This window comes from Triticum aestivum, chromosome 2A (assembly GCF_018294505.1).
Source record: "Triticum aestivum cultivar Chinese Spring chromosome 2A, IWGSC CS RefSeq v2.1, whole genome shotgun sequence".
Lineage (NCBI taxonomy): Eukaryota > Viridiplantae > Streptophyta > Magnoliopsida > Poales > Poaceae > Triticum > Triticum aestivum.
The window spans coordinates 676,150,103-676,177,240 of NC_057797.1; the positions used below are offsets into that span (position 1 = coordinate 676,150,103).

The window sequence follows — 27,138 nt, forward strand, 5'->3', positions numbered from 1 at the left end:
CAACAACAACAAATCAACCTCCGCAGTTGGCCTTGAACGGAAGCACAGGTTCGTCGCATGGTGCTCTTGCTCCTTCCGTATACACGCTTCTTTTGCAATCTTGACAACATCTTCATAGGGATTGACATAGCCTGCTTGATGCTCAAACCTTCCTTTGTACTTGAACAACAAATTCCTTTCCTCCCACATAGCCACATACAACTCCATTCCTGTCTTTGACAACTCCATACAGGTTCGTCAACGCAATGGGACTGTCAACAGCATCAAGAACCCACTGCCTGGCCTTGGCAAATCTCTGTGCCTCGCCAAACAAGAGGAAGAGTGTGCAAACATATCTCTGGCCTAAGTCTGTCATTTCTTGGTCAGGATGACGTTGAAGATCTTTAAGAAAATCGACAATTTTCAAGAGAATTCCTTGACCAAATTGCACCTTTTCCCTATAAACAACACAAAAATAAGTTGTAGAAAAAAGCAAAAAAGACACAAATATGAAGGACAAGGCACCCTCCCAAATGTTTTTAAGCCTGAATGATCATGCAATGTTAGGTTTAGAGAAACATGACAGTAACACCCAACAATGATGAACGTGAGAATGAGCCCCTGGGCAAATAATGGTTTGCTTCCCAGATGTAATTGAGCTTCAAACACTTCTTTGCCAAGTTTGTACCAAATAACTAAACAAGTTTGTACCAAGACGATTGAACATGCATTCAGAAATGAGATTGGAAATTGGTTCACAGATCTTGCAAACATTTAGATAGACAGGACTAAAAACATTGATCATAACAAACCCCAAAAGCGATAGAGGCAGGCGCTATACACTGTGAGAACAGCCTCTAAGAAAAAATTGCTTAGCATCGACGCTATGCTTGGAGATAGCCTCCAGCTCTTGTCTTTGTAATAAAATAATTCGTAGCCACTACACATCATTGAGGAAGAGTATGCATGTGTCATGTCAACAGGATGAGAATGAGCCCCTGGGCAATCAATATATTATTTCTCATAGGGACGTCTTAGAGGCAGGGATCAACTACTTATAAACTGGTTAAAAAACAACTAATTAATACTTACAGTTCCCCATGTTGAGACTTATACTTTGTTGGCTCAGATACCCACAATCGGCTAGGCAACTTCACACCAAAGGTTCTCCACGGGGTTTCATTCCTAGCCTCGATGTTGAGATATACACGAAAACCAACAACATAGTTATCGTTTTCACGTATTAAAATTTCCAAGACGGCTCCATCATCACACCTTATTGATATTGAGTGAAAGGATTGCTTGTCGGGCTAAAAAAATGATGGGATAAACAATAATTAACCATTGCAAAAAATAAAAACCCATTCGATTGTCATTGAACACAGAAAAAATAGATCTCGGTACCTCTTCCTGGCTTTTTGGCGTTACCGGAACCTTTGTTTCAGACTTGCCGTCCTCTTTTGTAATGGAAAGGAGCAAAGATGAAATGTTGAAATATCTCTCCTGTTGCGACTGGATCAAACGCATAAAATCCGCAGCCGATGGCTCTATGGGAAGCCAAAATGTTAGAAGCTCAGCAGAAATTGCCTTCAAAGATTAGACGAAAGCTACTCTTTCAGCTTCACGTTGTGCTTCCTCAAACTTCTTCAGCTCCCGATCAGCCTGTCTTGAGGTCAACATGGTGGTAGCTACAGCCAACAGAATAGGGTCAGATATGTCAATAGAAAATGAACAAAAACTATGTAAAGTGCAATTAAGCAGTGCACCACTAACTAATACAACTCAATCCAACAAAGATCTAAGACATACAAGACACTTTTTCCACCTCATACGATCTATTATGACAGTGCTGACAAACACACATCATAATATAACAGAAACATGGTGTTTTATTGAACAAATCAGAAAGTGCAACCATAAATTATGTCAGTATAAAAAATTCAGAGTATTTTCAATAAAATTTTATCAGCAGTGTTTCTATCAAGGTTTAGCCCTTATCAGCCAAACACCAAACCACCATTTTACACAAGGAATTACTTGTGACAAATTGCACAAAACAAGGACAAATGACTTGTTTCTTTTGGAATTGACCTGAAATTCAGAAGTGTACATAGGTGACAAGGAGCAGCAGCTTAAAGCCTAATTAGAAACAGCACCAAAAAATCTTATTACAAAAAAATGAAAGAGATTGCAAGATGAGTGTTTCTCCTGAACTAATGTGCTTGCTGGAATAATAAAAGACCTTCATTACAAGGAACTGACGAAGAAATATCAAACTAAGCACAAAGCATGAGCATATTGAACAAAAACTGTAAGCATAAAGAAACATCTGCAGAAGTTTAGCACAAGCAAGGCCTTTTATTGCACAAACAAATGCAGAATTGGCTCATCTTCAGATCACCATAATGTACAAGAAGATAAAATAGATTTGAAGAAGAGAATTGCACATCTGCCAGTAACAACTAGTTCAATGGAAGACCAAATTTAGGGCGAGATATTAAATTCACCACCTGCAGGATTTGGCCGTCCCCTTTCTCACCCTGCACCAGGTAACTCTGATGGATCCTTTCACCTCCTACAGCAAGCAGCTGCAGACACGGCTCACTCCCATTGCCAGCTGCTGGGACCAACACCTCAACTCCTTTGCTGTCACCAGGAAGCAACGTACGACGAGGATGGGGCTGTCTGCCTCTGCCACGCAACCAGGAAGCAACCTACAAGGCGGATAGGGTTTCCTCCCTCCGCCAACAGCGGGAACCAAACGAGGACACGGACAGGGTTGCCTCCCTCCGAGGCCGGAAAGGACGCAGACAGGGTAGCCCACCTCCGCCGCCGCCAACAACAACAACCCCTGTAGGGCAAGAAACAAGAGTGAGCAGTTGGGAGCAATGCAGGTGACAAAAGGAAATCCAACCAAAAGGGAAGAACAAGTGGCGTGACAGCATACCTCAGATGCGATGGCCGATGGGCACAGTCGTCGCCGGCGAGGTTCCTCGAGTAATGTGCTCGCTGGTGATAAAGAAATATCCAACTTAGCACAAATAAGAAGTTTATTGACCAAAAACTGCAAGCATAAAGATACATCCTAACTTGCACAGACAAGGCCTTTCATTTAACAAACAAACGCAAGCATACATATCCTCAATCTGAAAATCCATAGGTATGTACATTAAGCTGCATCTTTAGAATTGATGTAACAATGGCAAAAACCAGAAACAATATGCTTGAAGCCAAATTGGCTCATAACCAGATCACCATAACATACAAGAACATGAACAGTACTGCACTTGTGCCGGTAACAACTAGTTCAATGAGAGACCAACTTTAGGGGGAGATAATACCTTGGAGGATTTGGCCTCCCCTGCTGCAGGTAACTTTGCTGCCTCCCTTCACCTCCTACTGGAAGCAGTTGCAGGCACGTCTCACGAGGAAGCAACCGACAAGGCAGACAGGGCTGCCTCCCACCACAGCCGGGAACCAACCAACGAGGCGGACGGGGTTGACTCCCTCCGCCGCCGGGATCGAACCAAGGACGAGGACGGGCTTGCCTCACTCCACCGCGGGGATCCAACCAACGAGGCGGCCTCCTTCGCCGCAGGGAACCAACCAACGACGCGGAAAGGGTTGCCTCCTTCCGCCGCCGCCGACGATGACACCCTGTAGGGCAGGAAACAGGGGCGAGCAGTTGGAGGTAATGCAGGTGCCAAAAGAAATCGAACGAAAGGGGGGAACGAGTGGGGTGATAGTGTACCTGAGATGAGGTGAGCGATGGGCGAAGGTCGTCGCCGGCGAGGTTCCGCCGCCCTCGCCGAGCGCTCACCCTGTGGAGCGGAGCGGACAGGAGTGGCGTCGGCCATGGCTAGGCGAAATCACTAATTAATTAATAATTAATTAAGGAGTAGTTGCAAGTTGCAAAGAACATTTCACTTCCCCAGATCGTGACAAATGGTGCACAGCGCCATTTGTTGTAATCTGGGAGTTTTTTCTTTTTTCTAGATTCGTTTATTCAAAACATTTTATTTTTTAACCGTGCGTCTAAATCTCGAAGCGTTTTTATTATTGGATTTTTCGCGTCGATATCTTCAAAACTAGATCCCATGTCGATAGTTTTTGACAAACTTTTTTTTCACGAAAAAACCAGACGAAAAATACTGGATGAAAAAACCGAACCGGGAGCATGGTTTTTTTTCCTTTTCGAAAGAGACACGCCCGTGCCTCTCGCGAAATCACAACCGTGCCTCTCGCGAAATCACAACCGTGCCTCTCGTGAAAGTAAAACCGTGACTCTCGTGAAAGGGAAAAAACAAAAAACACGTTTTTTTCGTTTCCGAGAGGCACGGCTGTGACTTTCACGAAGGCACAACCGTACCTCTCGCGAAAGCAAAACTGTGACTCTCGCGAAAAAAAAACAAAAAACATGTATTTTTTCCCTTTCCTAGAGGCATGGCCGTGACTTCGCGAAAGCACAACCGTGCCTCTAGCGGAAGCAAAACCGTGACTCTCACGAAAATAAAAAAACAGAAAACACATTTTGTTTTTCCCTTTTCTAGATGCACGGTCGTGACTTTCGCAAAAGCACAACCGTGCCTCTTGTGGAAGCAAAATCGTGACTCTCATGAAAGAAAAAAACAGAAAACACGTTTTGTTTTTTCCTTTTTCAAGAGGCACGGCCGTGACTCTCGCAGAAACAAAATCGTGACTCTCGCTAAAGCACAACCATGCCTCTCACGGAAAAAAAAAACCATGACTTTCGCGAAAGGAAAATAAAAGAAAATGCGTTTTTTTCGCGCAAAAAAATTTTAATTTTTTTTTGTTCGAAAAGCTAAGAAAGATCAAGGAAAAACCAAAACGTCAAAAAACCCGAAAAAACCGTCTAAAAAGCTGAAAATGCGTGTGAATAAAAAACAAAATCCAAACGGAGCGTCCAGAGCACGACACGTGACAAATGGCTGAGAGCGTACCAAGTAGCGCTGATCGTTGTGAGCCTCCCGAAGGAGCGCTCGTTAACTAGTTGCTCTCGCGGCTAGGTCTTTAATGGACCGAGCAGTTAGCGGGCCGGGTTTGTAGACGAGAGAAGAAAGACTCGGCCCAGGACGCGTTACAGCCCGGGATGCAATGCGTCCGTAACTAAATCTGAGAATAGTTTCATATTTAAACCATACTCGTACATGTATCTCTCAAAATCATACTTGAACCATACCCGTTTAATGTCATTTTCAACCCAACCAAAACTAAACCGTCTATTTTTTCCACCCAAACCAATTTAAACCCAATACATAACCGTGGGTTTAAACCCAATACATAACTATGGGTTTGCTTAAATGTATATATAATTGCACAAATCGACATGTTAAGAAGCAAATGACATAGAAAAGGCATAAGTGCATCTACAATAGTTTGGGAACAAAGTTATCGTTGAGATACGGTCAACACAAAGCAAGAGTCAAAAAGATAATGCCCACGACTAAAAAGCTCACTGACAAGTGTATTAAAACCAATTGCCTAGCTAAAACACAAGCAAACACATTCGATTTGCATGCGTGGTGTTTTTCCATAATACAGAATTACGTAGTGCATCGCAGCATATACGCGGATCAAAGATACTTGATGTCGATGCGTCCTTGCTTATTGCACACAACCAAAATCCAGAAACCGGTTTGGACCCATAAATTATAGCCGTTAATAACCGAATTATTTAAGCCCATAACCAATTATACCTAAATTGGTTTCTTCACATACCCAAACCAAAACCAAACTAAAAAAGATTTAGTTCAGCCCAATAAAACCTGAACCAATTAAACCCAAAATAAGAACCGAACCGTTTCACCCAGTTTTTTAATAACCATTCTCAGGTTTACCCGTAACAGGCACCCATCCGGTGAAGGTGCTTGGTTTTGCACAAGAGGCGGTATTCACACCGGATCCGGGTCAGGATACCCGCGTGGCCATCGGTGCAACAAAGTGACCACGCACCACCGGTGACCGGATCCATGTGGCGTGAGGCCGGGGCTTGGTTGGTGTCGACCGCCTCGGGAAGGGAAGCGACGCACGATGGCCATCGAGACAAAGGCGTCGCCGCACCGTGCGTACACGACATGGTGTGATGTCGCCGGAGCCAGCGCCGGCCGTCGGCAGGAGTTTTGGTGACGTCGACCGCCTCCGGAAGCGAGGCGCCTCTTAGCCGTCGATGTCGAGGAAGATGCCCCCGGCGCACACCAGAGATGGTGTCGACGTCGAGGAGATGGCGTGGCCGGAGAAGCGGGGCTCGTGATGTGGATCTTCATCTCTGGTGGGGAAACGTGGCGGCTTGGCTACTGAACAGGGAGTGGGAGTGGGAGTGGAAGAATGTTGTGGTGATAGATATGGTTAAGGGAATCGTTTAGACATGGCGCGCCGGCCGAAGATTGGGCCGGTCGCGCGCGAGCCGCGTGATCGATCTCGATCGTGCGTCTCCCACGGCCTCGAGCGCTTCGTAGGCTACCTTATCCTTTTTCCCATACGAATCGTTTTCCCCCTCTGACTTTCTTCTACCCCACGACGTACGATGTCGTTACAACTCCTCTCGTCCTCCATCTCCACCCACCGCATCAAGCCGGCATGGGGCCTTGCTGCTTGGGCGAGCTACGACGGAAGGAGAAAACGGCAACAACCAGGATGCTCTTCCCTCCCCTTTTACCCTCTCAACCCCCCTGCGAAACATCATATCCCCCAGGACGAGCTGTGACCGGCAGCCGACAGAGCTACAACCAACTTAAAAAAATGCTACATCTAGCTTCTTTTTTGCTGGAACCATTGTCACGGTTTGCTGGAACCGGCTTCCCCCCTCAATGGTGACCAAGGTGACCACGGGAATGTAGTGAATTTTTGCTGCAACCACATCCTGTTTTGCTACAACCATATCCTGATTTTGCTACTACTGATGACTTTTTTTGGTACATGCATGGCAGACGACGGTGTCCATGCTTCAGCCTGACATGGAAAAAAGCTTCAACTGGGCTACGAGAAGTTACCACTGGTGCCCGAAGAAGCTTCAACAAGCATAGCGTAAAAAGCTTCAATAGGCATAGCAGAAAAAGCTTCAACCCTCGTGAAAAAGCTCCAGCCAGGGAAAAAAGCTTCAATCGGCATAGAAAAAGCTTCAACCAGAGATTAAAAAAGCTTCAATCCTCATGAAAAAGCTTCAGCCGGGGAAAAAAGCTTCAATTGGCATAAGAAAAGCTTCAACCAGAGTTTAAAAAGCTTCAACCGAGGACGGAGTCTGTGGGCGCACGAGTGGCGATGACGACGAGCGGCGAACGGCCAAGGGGAGAGAACGCAGGTGCTGCGACGAGCGGCGACGGCGAGGAAGATGACGCGGGTGCTTTCGCATCTCATCGGCGCACACGCACAACGGGGGCTGGGGCAGGAACGTCGCGCTGAAACAGATCTGATGCGGGAAGGAAGAAAGGGGATGACATGGGGATCGGACGATTCCTGCCTGCAGGATCACACAGCTGCGGTGCGACCGGCCCAAATTTGGGCCGGCGCACCGGCGCCAAGCGGTGCCCTATGGTTAACGGGGTATCGTACGTACTTATAGCGGTGGTGGGGTGGCTCGCAGCCGTAGATGCCTGCCTCCTCCGCGCCTCTCGCTCGTCCGTTCCGTTCCGTTTGCTAATTGGCAATTAGCGCCTCCGTGGCCCGCACCAAATAAATGGCACCGACTCCTCAATCGTCGCGAGAGGTAAATGGAAATGAATTACTACTGTTTCGCCTCCCCCAGACGGCTCTCCCCCGAATGAATCGAATCGAATCGCTCCGAGACGAGACGAGACAGCGCGGGCCAGCCGTATTATTAAAGTCTCCTCCTCCTCGTTCGCTGCTGCATGCGCGGTCAGCTTTGTGATGTGTGACACACTTTTTTTTATCTATCTATATCAACAACAAAAAAAGATGTGACCGTGAACGTGACGAGCGCACTCACTATATATCCACGCTACTCCGACGCGTAGTAAGTACGGTTGTTGCGTGCTAGTAATACGGACGTGCCCATTTTTTGCTAATATATGTGCTACTACTACTGTAGTATTGTAGTATTTATTTGTTTATTCCATTTGGAATTGCAACTGTTGGTGGGACCTGACCTTTGCTCTCTACGAGTAAATTGCACAGAAGTACCACAATTGGGGCATTAGAAGCAGATTGTTACCAAGATTGGTAATTTTTACATGTCAGTACCAAGATTGGGGCGAGCCGTTGCAAAAAAGACTAAAAGTGTGTTTTATACGTATTGACAGAAAAGCTGACCGGTTGGGCCCGCCCGTCAGGCGACACGCTGGCCAGTGCGCGCGTGCCCGCGCGCTGACTGGGACGAGGCCGGCTCCCGTTTAGGGCGCGGCTGGTGCGGTCGAGCCACACCCCCGCTCACTCCCCCCGCTCTGCTCTGATTTCTTCTTCCTTCTCTCTGCCTCGCCGCCGGCTGCGCCCGCCCCCGCCGGACGCCACACGACGCTGCCGCAGCCATGGTTTTTGAAGACGAGAGCAGCGACGAGAACTCAAGCCTCCCATACATGCACTCCGAAACCTCCACCGATGGGCTCAATCAGGTCAGTTACTCCATTGGAGCTAGGGTTAGGGCTAGGTTTAGGAAAATTTTAGGATTTTTCTGTCTGGGTGGTCTTTGCTGTGAGGATTTCATTTGATTTGCTTTGTCCTCGTCCTCTGCACATGATGCTAACTTGGATTTTGCTTGGGCAGGTGCCTTTCTCTCTTCAGGACCCGGATTACAATGGTCTTGAGCTAGATCTGATAGTGCTGTGCGAGAAGCATGGGAAGCCATCAGAGAGGCTTGTTGCATTTGAAGAAACAACGACTGGGAGAAGGTTCTTAGCATGTGCAGAGCCGGTAATTTTCTTGCCTTATTGATTATGCACATGATATGTTCATTGGAAGTCACATAGTCTTGTTTGCCAATTGTTATTCAGTTATGTGATTGGTAATTTTGTTAGTCATATATGTCATACTGTAGTGCTCATTGTAGGAATGGTGAATATTATGTTCAGTAGAGTGCATTTAGGCTAAATATAGGCTCAAGCATGCTCTGTTGTGTGCACATGAATGCTCTGTTGTATGCAATGTTGCTTAGTACTCACATTAGCCATTAGCTGATGTGTGACTCTTAATAAGTAACTGTTGCTTACTGCTGATAGTAGGTACTGTCATTAGCTAGTTTGTTCCTGCAGGCTAATGTAGTGTATTTAGCTAGGCTAATGTAGGATTCCATTATATTAATGGCCAATTGTAAGTTGGTTATTATGCAAAGTTGAATGTAGTGTTACTCTGCTAATTATATACTGATCACCCTCTTGCTTAGCACATGGATGTGCAAATTCAGTGTTGGTCAGTACCAACATTAGCTACTGGCATGAACTAACTGTTGCTTACTACTATTAGTAGTTGTATTGTACTAAATTTTGCCTTGTTATTTTTCTAGGAAGGTCAGAATTGTGGGTTTGTTCAGTGGGTTGATGAGCAGTGGCCCCCAACAATGGAGAATGCATTGCTGAAGCTTTGGTCAATGGTTGAAGAGAGCAAGTCTGCTAGGGTGGATGATAATCTTCAAAGTTCTTTAACTATTCACCATTTGACAGAAGAAAATAAGAAGTTGGATGCACAATATGACAAGTTAGTGAAAGATGTGCATCAACTTGTGGACTTTCAGCAGGATAGGGTTGTGGATTTCAGTTATCTGCAGTCAGCTGTCACATATCAGCACCAATGCAGAGCTGAATTGGTGGCTGGTATGAATGCAAAAATGGCAAAGAAAGATACAGCTCTAAAGAAGCTTCAACAGAAGTTTGAAATCCTGTGCAACCTGACAAGTGCTCAAGCAACTGCCATCCAAAACCTCAAGTTGAAGAATATGAAAGAGAAGCAATTGAGGATTGAGGCTCAAGAGAATTTGGAGCTGAAGAATGCAGAGTTCACAAAGTTTGAGGAGAAGCTCACCCAAGAGAAGCTAGAGTTGAAGTTCCAGGTTGCTGATCTGCTGAAGCTTAAGGAAAACCATAAAGAAGAGAAGCAGATGCAAGAGTTTAAGATTATTGAGCTCATGAAGGCAGAGGAGAAGCTGAAGGAGAAGATCAAGGGGATCCAGGCCATCTTGGAGAACTGAACAAGATGAATTAAGATTAGTGGGCATTGCAGACCTTTTGGGAAGGATGGCTGTGCAATGGCCTAGTAACTTAGAATTATGGTAGTGTAATGTATGGTTCTAGAACTAGTTGTGAACTCTGGCTGTTTATCTACCTACTAATATGCTATTCATCCTTTTGTGAGAAAAGGATGGATTGTGCATTTGAACTCCACTATGTAATGTGAACAATGGTTGTGTATTCCTATAATGTGTTGAACTCCAGTTAGTATCATTTTCTTATGTTAGACTGAAAATGATGGTTAAATGCATTTGAGGAATAGTTACATATGTTAGAGTGATGCTTAAATGCTTAAATGCATTTGCAAAAGGAATAGTTTTAGGTGGTTCCATAGACAACATATCAATAATAAAAAGAACCATTTTTATCATAACAACATATCAATCATAAAAAGAACCATCCAAGCTTGCATAATCAATAACTCCAGCATATCAAAATAGTCCATTCCAGGCATTCACTCATAAGTTGCATCCACATCAACAAAAGCCATATATGGCATTGATTCTTAAAGTACACCACCAAAGCAAAGATGACATTGTACACCACAACATGAAGTATCTAGTTACCACTTGCATAGAAGTACCTCCCCCATCCAGTATGTCTACCACCAGTACCTCTCCCAGCAACAAATGTGGAGGGAGCAGTAGATGTGGAGGGACCAGATTGTCTTGGGGCAGAGAATGCACCTCTCCCTCTCCCAACACCTCTTGCAGCACCTGGTGCAACACCTCTCCCAGCACCTCTTCCAGCAGCTTGAGCTGCTGCAGCACCTCTCCCAGCACCTGCAGCTGCAGCACCTCTACCACCACCTCTCCCAGCTCCTCTCCCAGCTCCTCTCCTAGCTCCTCTCCCAGCTCCTCTCCCAGCTGTTGGTGTTGTTGTAGAAGCTGCATGAGAGGTTGTTGTTGCTGGTGTAGTAGTAGCACCACCACCATTGAAATTCCTTGCAAGAGGCTTGCATAAACAAGAAGGAAAATGAGTAAGTACTTAAAAAATGGAATGTACAAGAAGGAAAACCACTTATAAGAGGATTACCACATGTTTGTTCTTCCTCAAAGCCAGCTCAGGCTTCAACTGCTTGAGGCAGCTTGTGTACCTATGTCCTTGCAGTCCACAATTGCCACATGTTATAGTCCCCATTCTTGATGTGTCCTTAGGCTTTGGAACTTCAAATTTCCCCTTGATCCTCTTCTCTTTCTTTCTTCCTCTCTTCACTTTAAATGCAGGTGGGTCAATGTCTGGACCAGGGGTCTTTGTCCAGTCATGCTCACCAGGAGCTGGATAGATCATTGGTTCATAAGCTGCCACATAAAATTCTTTCTTGAAGAACTTGCTGACATAATCCTCTGGTTTTCTTTTGCCCTTGTTGATTGCTGAGATGGCATGGTTACATGGGATGCCACTGAGCTCCCATTTTCTGCACCCACATGTGTGCACTTGCAAGTCAACAACATGGGTTTGCTGCCCACTTGTAACCTGCCACAAGTTCACACCAGCTTGAATTGGTTTGCAATATTTGGCCCTCTCCTTCTCAACCTCTAGCTTCTCACTATAATGGGGTGTTATGTCCCATCTAGCTGTCTTTGCACTCTCCCTATTCCTATGCCACCTCATCATCTGTTTATCCTTTATTCCATCACACATTGTCCTAATTGGTTTCTTCCTAACATCTAGGACATACTTGTTCAACACCTCAGACAAATTGTTAACTACAAGGTCAGTCTTGCAGTTTGTGTCAAATGCATGCCTTGCCCATGTTTTCTTGGGTATTTGACAAAGCCACTCCCAAGCTTCCTGACATTCAGCTCTAAGGTCATTCATTGCAATATTAAATTTGTGTTCACTATATGCATAGGCAGCATTATCCATACACTTCTTCAGATCTTCCCCCCTAAACCCAGCATTTTGGAAGTTTGCATAGATATGCCTAAGGAAGAACCTTTGGTTGCACTTAGGAAAGACAGCATTCACTGCATTTAGTAGGCCCTGGGACACACAATTAAACTAGCTAAGCTACTATCTAGCACAAAACAACCATATAGGAACAAGGACATAAGATGCAAGCACATACCTTTTGTCTATCTGACATTATTGTATATGGACCAAACTGTCCCTCTTCTCCTCCTAGGCAGATTTTAAGTTGGTGTAGAAATCAACACCAGTTAGGTGTGTCCTCTTGCCCAACAATACCAAATGCTAGTGGGTATATATTGTTGTTGCCATCTCTACCAGTGGCAGCAAGTAGTTGAGCACCAGTAGTTAACTTAATGAAGCACCCATCAACACCTGAATGAGCAAGCAAATTCAATATTTAAAACATTCAAATGCATTTCAAGATGAAACAATATGTAACTAATGCACAAGGTGAACAAACTAACCAATGAATGGTCTGCACCCCTTGAGAAACCCCTCCCTTGCTCCATTGATGCAATAGAACATAGCATGGAATCTTGGACCTGGATGGGGGATTTTTTTAGTGGGTGTTGGAGTTACAGTAGTGACTACTACTCTACTCCCAGGGTTTGTATCCATCACTGTCTGAGCATAGTCTTTCAACCTAGGGTATTGCTTCTTGTGGTCTCCTAGCACAGCATCAATAGCTATGTTCTTTGCTCTATATGCCATTGACTTGGGCACATCCACACCATACTTCTCCATGCAAGCATCAATCAAAGTCTGAATGCCAGTTGTTAGATCAGATCTGAACAGTGACTCATACTTCTGTGCAAGCCACTTGGCACTTACCCTTGTTGTCTCTGTACTAGTAGGGCAAGTGTGCTTAATTCTCATCTTCTTAATTACAAAAGTAGTTTCACCTTTTATAACTGCTGCCACCATAAAGAAGTTGCAATTTTTTTGGTTGCATTCTACAATTATTCTTTGATATGAGTTCCTATGATATCTGAAGTTTCTTTCTTGAGTGATGTGTAGGTTCAACAATGCCTCTCTGAATTGATGTTGATCCAAGAAACACATGTGTAGACATAATTGCTCATGTGGTGCATCCATTTTCTCATTGTACCATTTTCTAGGAGGCCTCTGCTTTGCCCTGCTTTTCCTTTTCTTTGGCAGCACAAATGACAATGGCTCAAAACCATCATCATCAGCCTCCTTCAACAATCCTTTCTCTTCTTCATCAGATGAAGGTTTGAAATCAGGTTCCTCCTCTGATACTACACTTGAATGTGACCTTGTTGTAGGCCCTCTCCTAACTGGAAGCTTCTGTTTCTTCTTCTTCTTCTCTTCATGTACAATTACAGTTTCTACATCCTGTGAAACAATTTTGTCATCTTCATCCATTTGAAAAGGTTCCTCAACCTCTGTGTCACCCTCATAATGCACAACTTCTTCCTCCTCAGATTCTTCATCATCTATTTCTTCCTCTTCCATTTCATCATACTCTTTCTGTTTCTTTCCCTCAGCCATCTCTATGTCATCAGCATCACCCATATAAAAAGGTGGTACATCAATGTCCTCTTCACCTTCACAATCAGAACCACCACTGCCAACATATCCCTCTTCTTCTTCTATTTCCATAACAGCTTTCATTTTTCCTTTTACATTCTTGCTCTCTTGTGTGCAAAGACCAGTACCATGAGCTACATTGTAGCTACTACTCTTACTTTCAAATGCAACTCCTTCATTAACAGCATAGATGGGTGCCTCACTGAGATCATATAACACAGGCTCTTCATACACAACAGTGGATAATTCTTGCCTCTCAAACTGGCTGCAAGGAGGTGGACATGCCCTCACTAGCAAATTTAAGACCTTAGACTCCTCAACCTGCTTCTTTACTAATTGCAACTCAGCATTACACTCTACCATCTCCAATCCTTTCTCCCCTAATTGTGGATTCTCAATGTGAAACAACAGATCATATTCACTAAATCCTTGGGTTTCCATCACTGCAATCATATTCAGGTATGTTACATCTGAACTGCAGAGCTTCAACTCAAACATTTCTGAAGCATCAAAATAGAACCTAACATCCAAAATGTCATCATACAAACTGCAAAATGAAATAACAGAAAAATGGTTAATAAACAATTTTACTTAACAGATAGGCTAACATATAAACAAAGCTTTGTTTAAGTTAACATATAATTTGGACTCTGCTCTAGTTAGGAATTTTTTAAGTTAACATATAAACAAAGCTTTGCTTAAGTTAACATATAAACAAAGCTTTGTTTAAGTTAACTAATGGTGCTCTGCTCTAGTTAGGAATGATTTAATCCACTATGCTTCTCTGCTCTGCTCTGTTCTAACTAGGTAACACCTAATGCTGCTCTGACAATTTGGACTAAGAAATAACAATGTAATCCACTAATGCTGCTCAGCTCTGCTCTAGTTAGGACTCATGTAATCCAATATACTTCTCTGCTCTACTTAGGAACTAGCAATTAGAGTGCTAAACATGCAGACAGTAAACCAGGCAGTAAACCCTAACCCTAATCCCCAATTTCAGTTTGCAAAGATGGAACAATGGAACACTTACAGAACACCACCGATGCCATGAGTCCACTGATGGGCGGTGCTAGGGTTGGCCAACCAAATTCGCGCCATCTTCAGCCTCTGCTCCATCGACAACGCCGGCTCTGCAAAATCTTCATCCTCGCTACTGTACTCCGAGCTGGAGTAGCAACCACTCCCATCGAGGCCTAAGCGGGGGAGGTCGCCGCCGCTCGCATCGTCCTGGCCATCGTCGCCTGCCGGAGTAGCCGAGGCCATCGTCGCCTAGGGCACAGCAGCCGCGGGGGAGAGGAGGGCGCGAGGGACGATCAGCCGCGGTGGAGGTGACAGCGCCTAAGAAGTTCGATCCATGACTACGGTGGCATGGTGTGGCGGGCGGCGGGGCGGGCGGGGAGGCAGCCGCCGGCGAGGAGGAGAAGGAAGAGGGCAGAGCGGGGTCGGGGTGTGGCTCGACCGCACCAGCCGCGCCCTAAACGGTGCGAGCCGGCCTCGTCCCAGTTAGCGCCCAGTCAGCGCGCGGGCACGCACGCACTGGCCAGCGTGTCGCCTGACGGGCGGGCCCAACCGGTCAGCTTTTCTGTCAATACGTATAAAACACACTTTTAGTCTTTTTTGCAACGGCTCGCCCCAATCTTGGTACTGACATGTAAAAATTACCAATCTTGGTACCAATCTGCTTCCAATGCCCCAATTGTGGTACTTCTGTGCAATTTACTCGCTCTCTACCATGTTCATGACTTCTCTTGTGCACATGGGACGCAAATGGTTCACCACCCATTTTCAATTATTCGTTTCCCTCCGTCCAGCGCCGGTGGCGACGCCGTGGGCTTCCCCTCTCTCCGTCTGCCGCTCCGGCAGCGGCAGGGTTGGGAAGCCCCGGTGACTCGTCGCCGCCTTGCAGATAGGTTAGGGTTAGATTTTCGTGGCGTGACGACTTTGAATAAAGGTGTGACTACTTTCCCCATCTCGACGTCACTATCAAAGGCGGCGTCGAAGAGTCGATGGCGTGTGTTCCTCATTGGTCTCTCGGATCGATGAGGTTAGTTTTCTTTGGTCTGGGCTGGCGGTTGCCGTCCTATTTGACGGTTGCTACGATGGCCTCAGCGGGATTGCAGATGGCTCGGTGCTGGGTTTGTAGTCGATTGAAGACGGTGATGTTGTTGTCTAGTGGGAGGCACTGGGGAGTACGTCGGCCGACGTGCCACATAGGAGATGGTTCTATCGCTCGCAAAGCGACTTTTTTTAGCGATGGTGCTCCTATGTGCCATGGCTTGGAGGTTTTTCGTCTCCCTCCAATCCGGCGGCGCTTCAGCGACGGCGGAGGTCAGCGATGTTTGATGGATGTTTTTTGCGGAGTGACCCCCTAGAAGTCGGTTGTATTTTCTATTTTAATGGGTCCTTTTTGCAATGTATCGGGATATATGTCCTCCTGGCCAGCGGCGAACCCAAGGGGCATGCTTGGATGGGCTCAAGCCTGCCCTCCAAAATTGAACAATTTTTTTACTACTACTCATCAACGCAGCCCAGCCCAGAAAACACAGGCCCATCTGCTCAGTAGTCAGCTCAGCCACTGTAAACGCTGGTCTCAAGCACCCATTCGAGCGTGCTGCAACACCGTTGGGGTTATAAACCCATGTTACTACTAAGTTTATAGTAGCAGCACGGGGTATAAAACCCATGCTACTATTAAGTGGTTTTCACCGTGCCCCTCGGGACAGGCCGTAGTAGTAGCGCGCATTATAAACCCACGCTACTACTAAGTGGTCTCCACCGTGCCCCCCGGGACAGACATAGTAGTAGCGTGGGGTATAAACCCAGCGCTACCACTATCGACCCACCAACACATGTATACATATAACGCGCAGAGGCCCAAACCCAGACCCACACTCTCTCGATTCCCCTTCTCCCTCCCACCTACGATGCCCTTCCTCACCCACCGCCACTGCCGGCCTTGCACCTCCACGTCTCCCCCAAATTCGGTGACCTTCTCTCCCACCGCAGCCTCTCCCCTACCCCTCCTCCCTCCCCCTTCTCCTCTGCTGGAAGGGGAGGGAGATCCAGCAGAGTGTCGTCCATCGCGATGGCCAGATCTGCCATGGACGCAACCACTTGCACTTCCTCGTCAGGACAGGGCCTCGTGAGGACATGAGGTCCCGGGAAAAGCAGTAGTAGGTCACCGACATGATTTCTTGTATCTGCGTTGGTATTTTCCCGAAGAGGAGAGCATGATGCAGCACAACAACGGTAAGTATATCCCCAGGGAGCCAAGGAAGTGTACGAGGGGAGGCCCGTGGGGACCATGATACACCAGGGCGCACCAGAGAGCCCAGGCGAGCCCCGGTGGATCATGGGGCCCATGAAACTCCGTTGCACCGCCTCTCAGCTCTATAAATTACCCCAAATATTCCAGAAACCCTAGGGGAGTCGACAAAACACAATTCCAGCCGCCGCAAGTTCCAGAACCACGAGATCAAATCTAGAGCCCTATTCCGACACCTTGCCCGAGGGGAACACGATCACGGAGGGGTTCACCATCCTCATTGGTGCTCATTCGAAGATGTGTGAGTAGTTCACCATAGACCTACGGGTCCTTAGGCAGTAGCTAGATGCCTTCTCTCTTTTTGATTCTCAATACAATGTCCCCCTCGATGTTCTTGGAGATATATTTGATGTAATGACTTTTTGCGATGTGTTTGTTGGGATCCGATGAACTGCGAGTTTATGATAAAATCTATCCATGGATATTATTTGAGTCTTCTTTGATCTCTTACATGCATGATTGTTATAGCCTTGTATTTTTCTCCGAATCTTTGGTTTAGTTAGGCCAACTAGATTGATTTTTCTTGCAATGGGAAGAGGTGCTTTGTGATGGGTTCGATCTTGCGGTGTCCTCACCTAGTTAGTCACATGGATGACGGAACACTTCATCGAGAAAGAAGAACAAAACCGGTAATGATGATGATGGTATAGTGAGTATGTCCATGACTCAGGAGGACAACGATCAACTGAGTGTTCGTAGGACAAGAATATCGAGGATTTTTTTTGTGGAATTTTTTATTAATTTTTCATGAAGTCTTGGATGGGGTTAATTGGGAATGAGAGATACGAGTTTACCCAGGTTCGGCCCCTCTGATGAGGTAAAAGCCTACTCCTGCTAGTTTTGCTTATTGTGTCTGATGATCTGGATTACAAGGGTGTTATTTCACTACCTCTGTCTCGAGAGACTAGAACTGGTCCCCTTGGACAACCCATGAACCCCCTTTATATAATAGCGAGGTTCCTGGGATTGCAATACACCCCGGGTTCTACCCGCGATCGGAGTCCTACTCTAACTCTTCTAGGTCCCTTGTGCCTTCCAAGTCAGGAAAGTTCTGACCTTGTGTATGGACTGGGAAGTCGGGTCCTATCTTCTCTGGCCGGGTTCCCTTCAGGCTCTCCGGCCCACCAAGACCCGACCCAAGCAGCTTCCTGGATGACCCGGTCCTGGGCCCTCTGGGCCTGGTGCTACCTCTTTTAGCACTGCGTTGGTTTTCCCCGAAGAGGAAGGGATGATGCAGCAAAGTAGCGTAAGTATTTCCCTCAGTTTTTGAGAACCAAGGTATCAATCCAGTAGGAGGCTACGCGCGAGTCCCTCGCACCTGCACAAAACAAATAAATCCTCGCAACCAACGCAAATAGGGGTTGTCAATCCCTATAGGGCCACTTACGAGAGTGAGATCTAATAGATATGATAAGATAATATTTTTGGTATTTTTATGATAAAGATGCAAAGTAAATAACAAAGTAAATAACTAAGTAGTAGGAGATTAATATGATGAAGATAGACCCGGGGGCCATAGGTTTCACTAGTGGCTTCTCTCGAGAGCATAAGTATTCTATGGTGGGTGAACAAATTACTGTTGAGCAATTGACATAATTGGGCATAGTTATGATAATATCTAGGTATGATCATGTATATAGGCATCACGTCCGAGACAAGTAGACCAACTCCTGCCTGCATCTACTACTATTACTCCACTCATGGACCGCCATCCAGCATGCATCTAGAGTATTAAGTTAAAAACAGAGTAACGCCTTAAGCAAGATGACATGATGTAGAGGGATAGACTCATACAATTGATGAAAAACCCATCTTGTTATCCTCGATGGCAACAATACAATACGTGCCTTGCTGCCCTTACTGTCACCGGGAAAGGACACCGCAAGATTGAACCCAAAGCTAAGCACTTCTCCCATTGCAAGAAAGATCAATCTAGTAGGCCAAACCAAACTGATAATTCGAAGAGACTTGCAAAGATAACCAATTATACATAAAAGAATTCAGAGAAGATTCAAATATTATTCATAGATAGACTTGATCATAAACCCATAATTCATCGGTCTCAACAAACACACCGCAAAAAGAAGATTACATCAAATAGATCTCCGCAAGAGAGGGGGAGAACATTGTATTGAGATCCAAAAAGAGAGAAGAAGCCGTCTAGCTACTAACTATGGACCCGTAGGTCTGAGGTAAACTACTCACACTTCATCGGAGGGGCTATGGTGTTGATGTAGAAGCCCTCCGTGATTGATGCCCCCTCCGGCGGAGCTCCGGAACAGGCCCCAAGATGGGATCTCGTGGATACAGAAAGTTACGACGGTGGAATTAGGGTTTTGGCTCCGTATCTGATCGTTTGGGGGTACGTGGGTATATATAGGAGGAAGAAGTACGTCGGTGGAGCAACAGGGGGCCCACGAGGGTGGAGGGCGCGCCGGGGATAGGCACGCCCCCTACCTCGTGGCCTCCTGTTACGTGTCTTGACGTAGGGTCCAAGTCTCCTGAGTTGTATTCAATGAGAAAATCATGTTCCCGAAGGTTTCATTCCGTTTGGACTCCGTTTGATATTCCATTTCTTCGAAACCCTAAAACAGGCAAAAACATCAATTCTGGGCTGGGCCTCCGGTTAATAGGTTAGTCCCAAAAATAATATAAAAGTGGATAATAAAGCCCAATAATGTCCAAAATAGTAGATAATATAGCATGGAGCAATCAAAAATTATAGATACGTTGGAGACGTATCAAGCATCCCCAAGCTTAATTCCTGCTCGTCCTCGAGTAGGTAAATGATAAAAACAATTTTTTTTATGCGAGTGCTACTTGGCATAATTTTAATGTAATTCTTCTTAATTGTGGTATGAATATTCAGATCCAAAAGATTCAAGACAAAAGTTCATATTGACATAAAAATGATAATACTTCAAGCATACTAACTAAGCAATTATGTCTTCTCAAAATAACATGGCCAAAGAAAGTTCATCCCTACAAAATCATATGGTTTAGTCATGTTTCATTTTCATCACACAAGAATGCTATCATCATGCACAACCCCGATGACAAGCCAAGCAATTGTTTCATACTTTAGTAATCTCAAACCTATAAACTTTCACGCAATATATGAGCGCGAGCCATGGACATAGCACTATGGGTGGAATAGAATATAATGAGGGGGGTTATGTGGAGAAGACAAAAAGGAGAAAGTCTCACATCAACGAGGCTAATCAATGGGCTATGGAGATGCCCACCGATTGATGTTAATGCAAGGAGTAGGGATTGCCATGCGACGGATGCACTAGAGCTATAAATGTATGAAAGCTTAACAAAAGAAACTAGTGGGTGTGCATCCAACTTGCTTGCTCATGAAGACCTATGGCACTTGAGGAGGCCCATTGTTGGAATATACAAGCCAAGTTCTATAATGAAAATTTCCCACTAGCATATGAAAGTGATAACATGATAGACTCTCTACTATGAAGATCATGGTGCTACTTTGAAGCACAAGTGTGGCAAAGGATAGTAACATTGTCCCTTCTCTCTTTTTCTCTCATTTTTTTGGGCCTTCTCTTTTTATGGCCTTTCTCTTTTTTTGGGCCTTCTCTTTTTTATGGCCTTTCTCTTTTTTTATATTCCTCACTTGGGACAATGCTCTAGAAAATGATGATCATCACACTTCTATTTATTTACAACTTAATGATTACAACTCGATACTAGAACAAAAGATGACTCTATATGAATGCCTCCGGCGGTGTACCGGGATATGCAATGGACCAAGAGTGAGATGTATAAAAGAATTATGAATGGTGGCTTTGCCACAAATACTATGTCAACTACATGACCATGCTAAGCAATATGACAATGATGAATGTGTCATGATGAATGGAATGATGGAAAGTTGCATGGCAATATATCTCGGAATGGCTATGGAAATGCCATAATAGGTAGGTATGGTGGTTGTTTTGAGGAAGATATAAGGAGGTTTATGTGTGAAAGAGCGTATCATATCACGGGGTTTGTATGCACCGGCGAAGTTTGCACCAACTCTCAATGTGAGAAAGGGCAATGCACGGTACCGAAGAGGCTAGCAAGGATGGAAGGGTGAGAGTGCGTATAATCCATGGACTCAACATTAGTCATAAAGAACTCACATACTTATTGCAAAAATCTACAAGTCATCAAAAACATCGGTACTACGGGCATGCTCCTAGGGGGATAGATTGGTAGGAAAAGACCATCGCTCGTCCCCGACCGCCACTCATAAGGAAGACAATCAAATAACACCTCATGTTTCAAATTTGTTGCATAACGTTTACCATACGTGCATGCTACGGGACTTGCAAACCTCAACACAAGTATTTCTCAATTTCACAACTACTCAACTAGCACGACTCTGATATTATTACCTCCATATCTCAAAACAATCATCAAGCATCAAACTTCTCTTAGTATTCAACACACTCATAAGAAAGTTTTTATTATTAATCTTGCATACCAAGCATATTAGGATTTTAAGCAAATTACCATGCTATTAAGACTCTCAAAATAATCTAAGTGAAGCATGAGAGATCAATAGTTTCTATAAAACAAATCCACCATCGTGCTCTAAAAGATATAAGTGAAGCACTAGAGCAAAATTATATAACTCAAAAGATATAAGCGAAGCACATAGAGTATTCTAACAAATTCCAAATCATGTATGACTCTCTCAAAAGGTGTGTACAGCAAGGATGATTGTGGTAAACTAACAAACAAAGACTCAAATAATACAAGACGCTCCAATCAAAACACATATCATGTGGCGAATAAAAATATAGCTCCAAGTAAAGTTACCGATAGAAGTAGACGAAAGAGGGGATGCCTTCCGGGGCATCCCCAAGCTTTGGCTTTTAGGTGTCCTTAGATTATCTTGGGGGTGCCATGGGCATCCCCAAGCTTAGGCTCTTGCCACTCCTTGTTCAATAATCCATCAAATCTTTACCCAAAACTTGAAAACTTCACAACACAAAACTTAAAGTAGAAAATCTCATGATCTCCGTTAGCGAAAGAGAATAAAAGATCACTTCAAGGTACTGTAATGAACCCATTCTTTATTTATAAGGGTTTTATACCTACTGTATTCCAACTTATCTATGGTTCATAAACTATTTTACTAGCCATAGATTCATCAAAATAAGCAAACAACACACGAAAAACAGAATCTGTCAAAAACAGAACAGTCTGTAGTAATCTGTAGCTAGCGCAAGATCTGGAACCCCAAAAATTCTAAAATAAATTTCTGGACGTGAGGAATTTATCTATTAATATCACTTTCTAAATAAAAATTACAGCAGTTCTCGTGAGCGCTAAAGTTTCTGTTTTTTACAGCAAGTTCAACAAGACATTCCCCAAGTCTTCCCAACGGTTCTACTTGGCACAAACACTAATTAAACACAAAAAACACAACCAAAACATAGGATAGATAATTTATTTATTACTAAAAAGGAGCAAAAAGCAAGGAATAAAAATAAAATTGGGTTGCCACCCAACAAGCGCTATCGTTTAACGCCCCTAGCTAGGCATAACAAGCAAGAATAGATCTAGATATTGTCATCTTTGGTAGGCAATCCATAAGTGGCTCTCATAATAGATTCATAAGGTAATTTTATTTTATTTCTAGGAAAGTGTTCCATGCCTTTCCTTAATAGAAATTGGAATCTAATATTTCCTTCCTTCATATCAATAATTGCACCAATCGTTCTAAGGAAAGGTCTACCAAGAATAATAGGACATGAAGGATTGCAATCTATGTCAAGAACAATAAAATCTACGGGCACATAGTTCCTATTTGCAACAATAAGAACATCATTAAATCTTCCCACAGGTTTCTTAATAGTGGAATCCGCAAGGTGCAAGTTTAGAGAGCAATCATCAAAATCACGGAAACCTAACAAATCACACAAAGTCTTTGGAATCGTGGAAACACTAGCACCCAAATCACATAAAGCATAGCATTCATGATCTTTAATTTTAATTTTAATAGTTGGTTCCCACTCATCATAAAGTTTTCTAGGGATAGAAACTTCTAATTCAAGTTTTTCTTCATAAGATTGCATCAAGGCATCAACGATATGTTTAGTAAACGCTTTATTTTGACTATAAGCATGAGGAGAATTTAGCACGGGCTGCAACAAGGAAATACAATCAATCAAAGAGCAATTTTCATAGTTAAATTTCTTGAAATCCATAATAGTGGGTTTAGCAACATCTAAGGTTTTAATTTCTTCAATCCCACTTTTATCAAATTTAGCATCAAGATCAAAAGATTCAGAATTCTTGGAACGCCTTCTAGGTAAAGGTGGATCATATTCAGTCCCATCATTATCAAGATTCATATTGCAAAACAAAGATTTAATAGGGGACACATCAATAACTTTTAGATCTTCATCATTATTGTCATAGGAACTAGAAGAACACGCTTTTATAAAGGCATCTTTCTTAGCACGCATCCTAGCGGTTCTTTCTTTGCACTCATCAATGGAAATTCTCATGGCTTTTAGAGACTCATTGATACCATGCTTAGGTGGAATAGATCGAAGTTTCAAAGAATCAACATCAAGAGCAGTTCTATCAACATTTCTAGCCAAGTCATCAATCTTAAGCAGTTTTTCTTCAATCATAGCATTACAATTCTTTTGCGAAGTAATAAATTCTTTAATATTAGAATCAAAATCATAGGGCTTCTTATTATAATTTCCATAAGAATTGTTGTAGGAATTACCATAATTATTAGAGGGATTACTAGGATAAGGCCTAGGATTGAAATTTCCTCTATACGCGTTATTACCAAAATTGTTCCTACCAACAAAATTCACATCCATAGATTCATTATTATTCTCAATCAAAGTAGACAAGGGCATATCATTAGGATCATAAGAAACACTCTTATTAGCAAATAATTTCATAAGTTCATCCATCTTTCCACTCAAAACATTAATTTCTTCTATCGCATGCACCTTTTTATTAGTAGATCTTTCAGTATGCCAATGAGAATAATTAACCATAATATTATCTAGGAGTTTAGTAGCTTCTCCTAAGGTGATTTCCATAAAAGTGCCTCCCACGGCCGAATCTAAAAAATTTCTAGAAGCAAAATTCAATCCAGCATAAAAAATTTGAACAATCATCCACAAATTTAAACCATGAGTAGGGCAATTATGTATCATTAATTTCATTCTCTCCCAAGCTTGTGCAACATGTTCATGATCAAGTTGCTTAAAGTTCATAATATCGTTTCTAAGAGAGATGATATTAGCGGGAGGAAAATACTTAGAGATAAAAGCATCTTTGCACTTATTCCATGAATCAATACTATTTTTAGGCAAAGACGAAAACCAAGCGTTAGCACGATCTCTAAGCGAAAAAGGAAATAGCTTCAATTTAACAATATGATTATCCACATCTTTCTTCTTTTGCATGTCACACAAATCAATGAAGCTATTTAGATGGGTAGCGGCATCTTGTAGCGACCAGACCTCAAATAGTCTGATCTCTGTGCTCCGGTGTCATCCCTGGATCAGTAATGCTGACACCACACAATACTCGGAGGATTTATAGCAGAGTAGCAATCACACACTTATTACATCAAGTGTCTCAAAAGAGAACTTATTACAATAAATATGGCTTAAGGCCATCTAATAACGATAACAGTGGAAGGCTTGGAAGATAAGTGAGTCCATCAACTCCAACGGCATCACTGAGTATAGAACCACGACCTAACACTCCTTAATCGTCGTCTGAAAAGTCTGCAACATTAACGTTGCAGCCCGAAACGGGTCAACACATGGAATATGCTGGCAAGGTAACACATAGAGAGTAATGGAAATGAAATAGCTATACTATATGCATATTTGGCTGGTGGAAAGCTCTATGGTTACAGTTTTGTGTAAAGCCAATTTTTCCCTACTTCAAAGGAATAAATTTATTTAACTATCATGGTAGTTGTTAAACATTGAGAATGGTTGACAGCATTCTCAATCCCAATTAAGCATCATCATTAAACATAACCCAACAAAATTAATTTAGAGCAACATGTTGAGATTCACATGATAATCCAGGTACTAGATACTCAAGATGTCCATAACCGGGGACACGGCTAACCATGATTAGTTTATTACACTCTGCAGAGGTTTGCGCACTTTTCTCCACAAGACTCGATCGCCTCCGTTTGGTTTCTCGCACTACATGGCGTTTGAGAAGACGGATGACCGAGACATAGTCTTTAAGAAGCGCTAGCACCTTACGATCGGGTAGACCGTACCACCTATATCCCCTACATCTGCTAGTCTACCACTATAAGAGTTCGCACAACTTAGTCAACTATGCTAGAGGCCATAATAGCTTGTGGCTGCACACGGAAGTTTCTAGTATGAATAGTCTCATGATCCATTTGAGTCTGGGGGGCGGTCCAAAAGAAAACAGGCAAGTCCTGGAATACCGAGGTGCCTCAATCCACCCAGATGTGTGTTTAAGTTGCCACCTTAGATAAACCATTAATTAACAATCTCACATCTGTCATGGATGTCACTCACCCAATTCACGTCTACTAGCATAGCATGGCATAATAGGCAAACGTAGAAGTAACTCCCAAAGGTTTGATAATAAACAGGTAATAGGTACTACCTCATCTACTTCTCATCCCACAATTTAATTAGATCCTATTCATGCAATGTGTGAGGATTGATCTAATGCAAGAAAACTGGGTAGTAGAAAAGGTATGATCAAAGTGTTACTTGCCTTGCTGATGATCCGCGAAACCTAACGATTCGAAGTAACAGGCGGCGCACTTCGGATATTCTATCACAGACAAACAAACAAGCATACAATAAGTACTCCTCTAATGCACAGGTAAAACTCAAATAAGAGATCTAACCAGAAGGTTCAACTTAAGAACTCCGGTTGGCAAAAAGAATCAAATCGAACGAAGCAACGAAAGTCAAATAGCGAAAGAAAACAACTTCGTTCTAGTAATCTGGATCTAGGGCAAATTTTACAGTAGCAAAAACTTGTTTAAGTTGGTTAAACGGATAGAGGGTTTCGAGACGAAACTCTAGGCGCTTGAATCGCCTGATTCCGTTAAACGAGCGAAAAGTTACACTAAAACGAAAATCGGATCAGGAATCGCGATCAGAAAATCGTGGATTTAATCCGAGAAAAAGAAAAACGACGAACACTCGCTAGAACGAATGAACGGACGAATGCTCGCTATTTAAATAAACCGGAAAAACCGATCTATTTAAAAAAACCGAAACTAAAAAAAAACCGACGAAAACCGATCTTTTCTTTAGACGATGGCACGGAAGTAGAGGCGGCGACGGTGAACCTCGGCGACGGCGGCAGTGTCCGGCGGCGGCGGCGGCGGCGGAAGCGGCGGCTGGGGCGGGCGGCTAGGACGGCGGCTAGACTAGGGTTTCCCCCGGGTGGGCTGCCCCGGCTTATAAAGCCCCCCCCTCGGGCCAGAGTCCTAGTCGGACACGGCCCGTAGGTCGGTTCTATTTTTTTTCTTTCCTTTTTAAATTATTCCACTCGGAAGAAAAATAAGAAGAAATACTAAACGGACTCCAAAAATTCCGAAATAAATTTTCACGGGCTTCTAAAATCAAGCCGCACAAGGTGAACATTTATTTGGGACCTAAATGCAATTTTGAAAAACGCACTTTTTTTTTCTAAATTCAAATAAAACACCGAAAAACTCCGAAATGAAATCTTATTTGATTTTATTATTAAACCCTCAATATTTCTTTATTTTGGGAAAGTCATTTTATTCCCTCTCTCATATTTTTGTAGTAGAAATAATTGATGATAAAATAAATAAAATCAAATGATCCTATTCTCAAAATTTGAGGAAACTCAAATATGAAAATAACGAAATCCCCAACTCTCTTCGTGGGTCATTGAGTTGCGTAGAATTTCTAGGATCAACCAAAATGCAAAATAAAATATGATATGCAATGATGATCTAATGTATAACATTCCAAATTGAAAATTTGGGATGTTACAAACCTACCCCCCTTAAGATGAATCTCGCCCTCGAGATTCGGGTTGGCTAGAAAATAGGTGAGGGTGGTCTTTGAGCAAATCTTCCTCTCATTCCCAGGTGGCTTCATCCTCTGTGTGGTGGCTCCACTGAACTTTGCAAAA

At 43.6% G+C, this 27,138-nt stretch overlaps 1 long non-coding RNA gene across 1 annotated transcript; it reads right to left on the reverse strand.

Annotated features, from left to right (window-relative positions):
• Window positions 1–4,181, reverse strand: LOC123190144 (uncharacterized). The gene is made up of 7 exons (XR_006496195.1): window positions 3,731–4,181; window positions 3,321–3,636; window positions 2,927–2,988; window positions 2,490–2,830; window positions 1,384–1,667; window positions 1,072–1,289; window positions 1–437 (listed from the first exon to the last, which is right to left on the reverse strand). It is a non-coding gene; the product is annotated as an uncharacterized lncRNA (long non-coding RNA).
• Window positions 4,182–27,138: the final 22,957 nt, after the last annotated feature.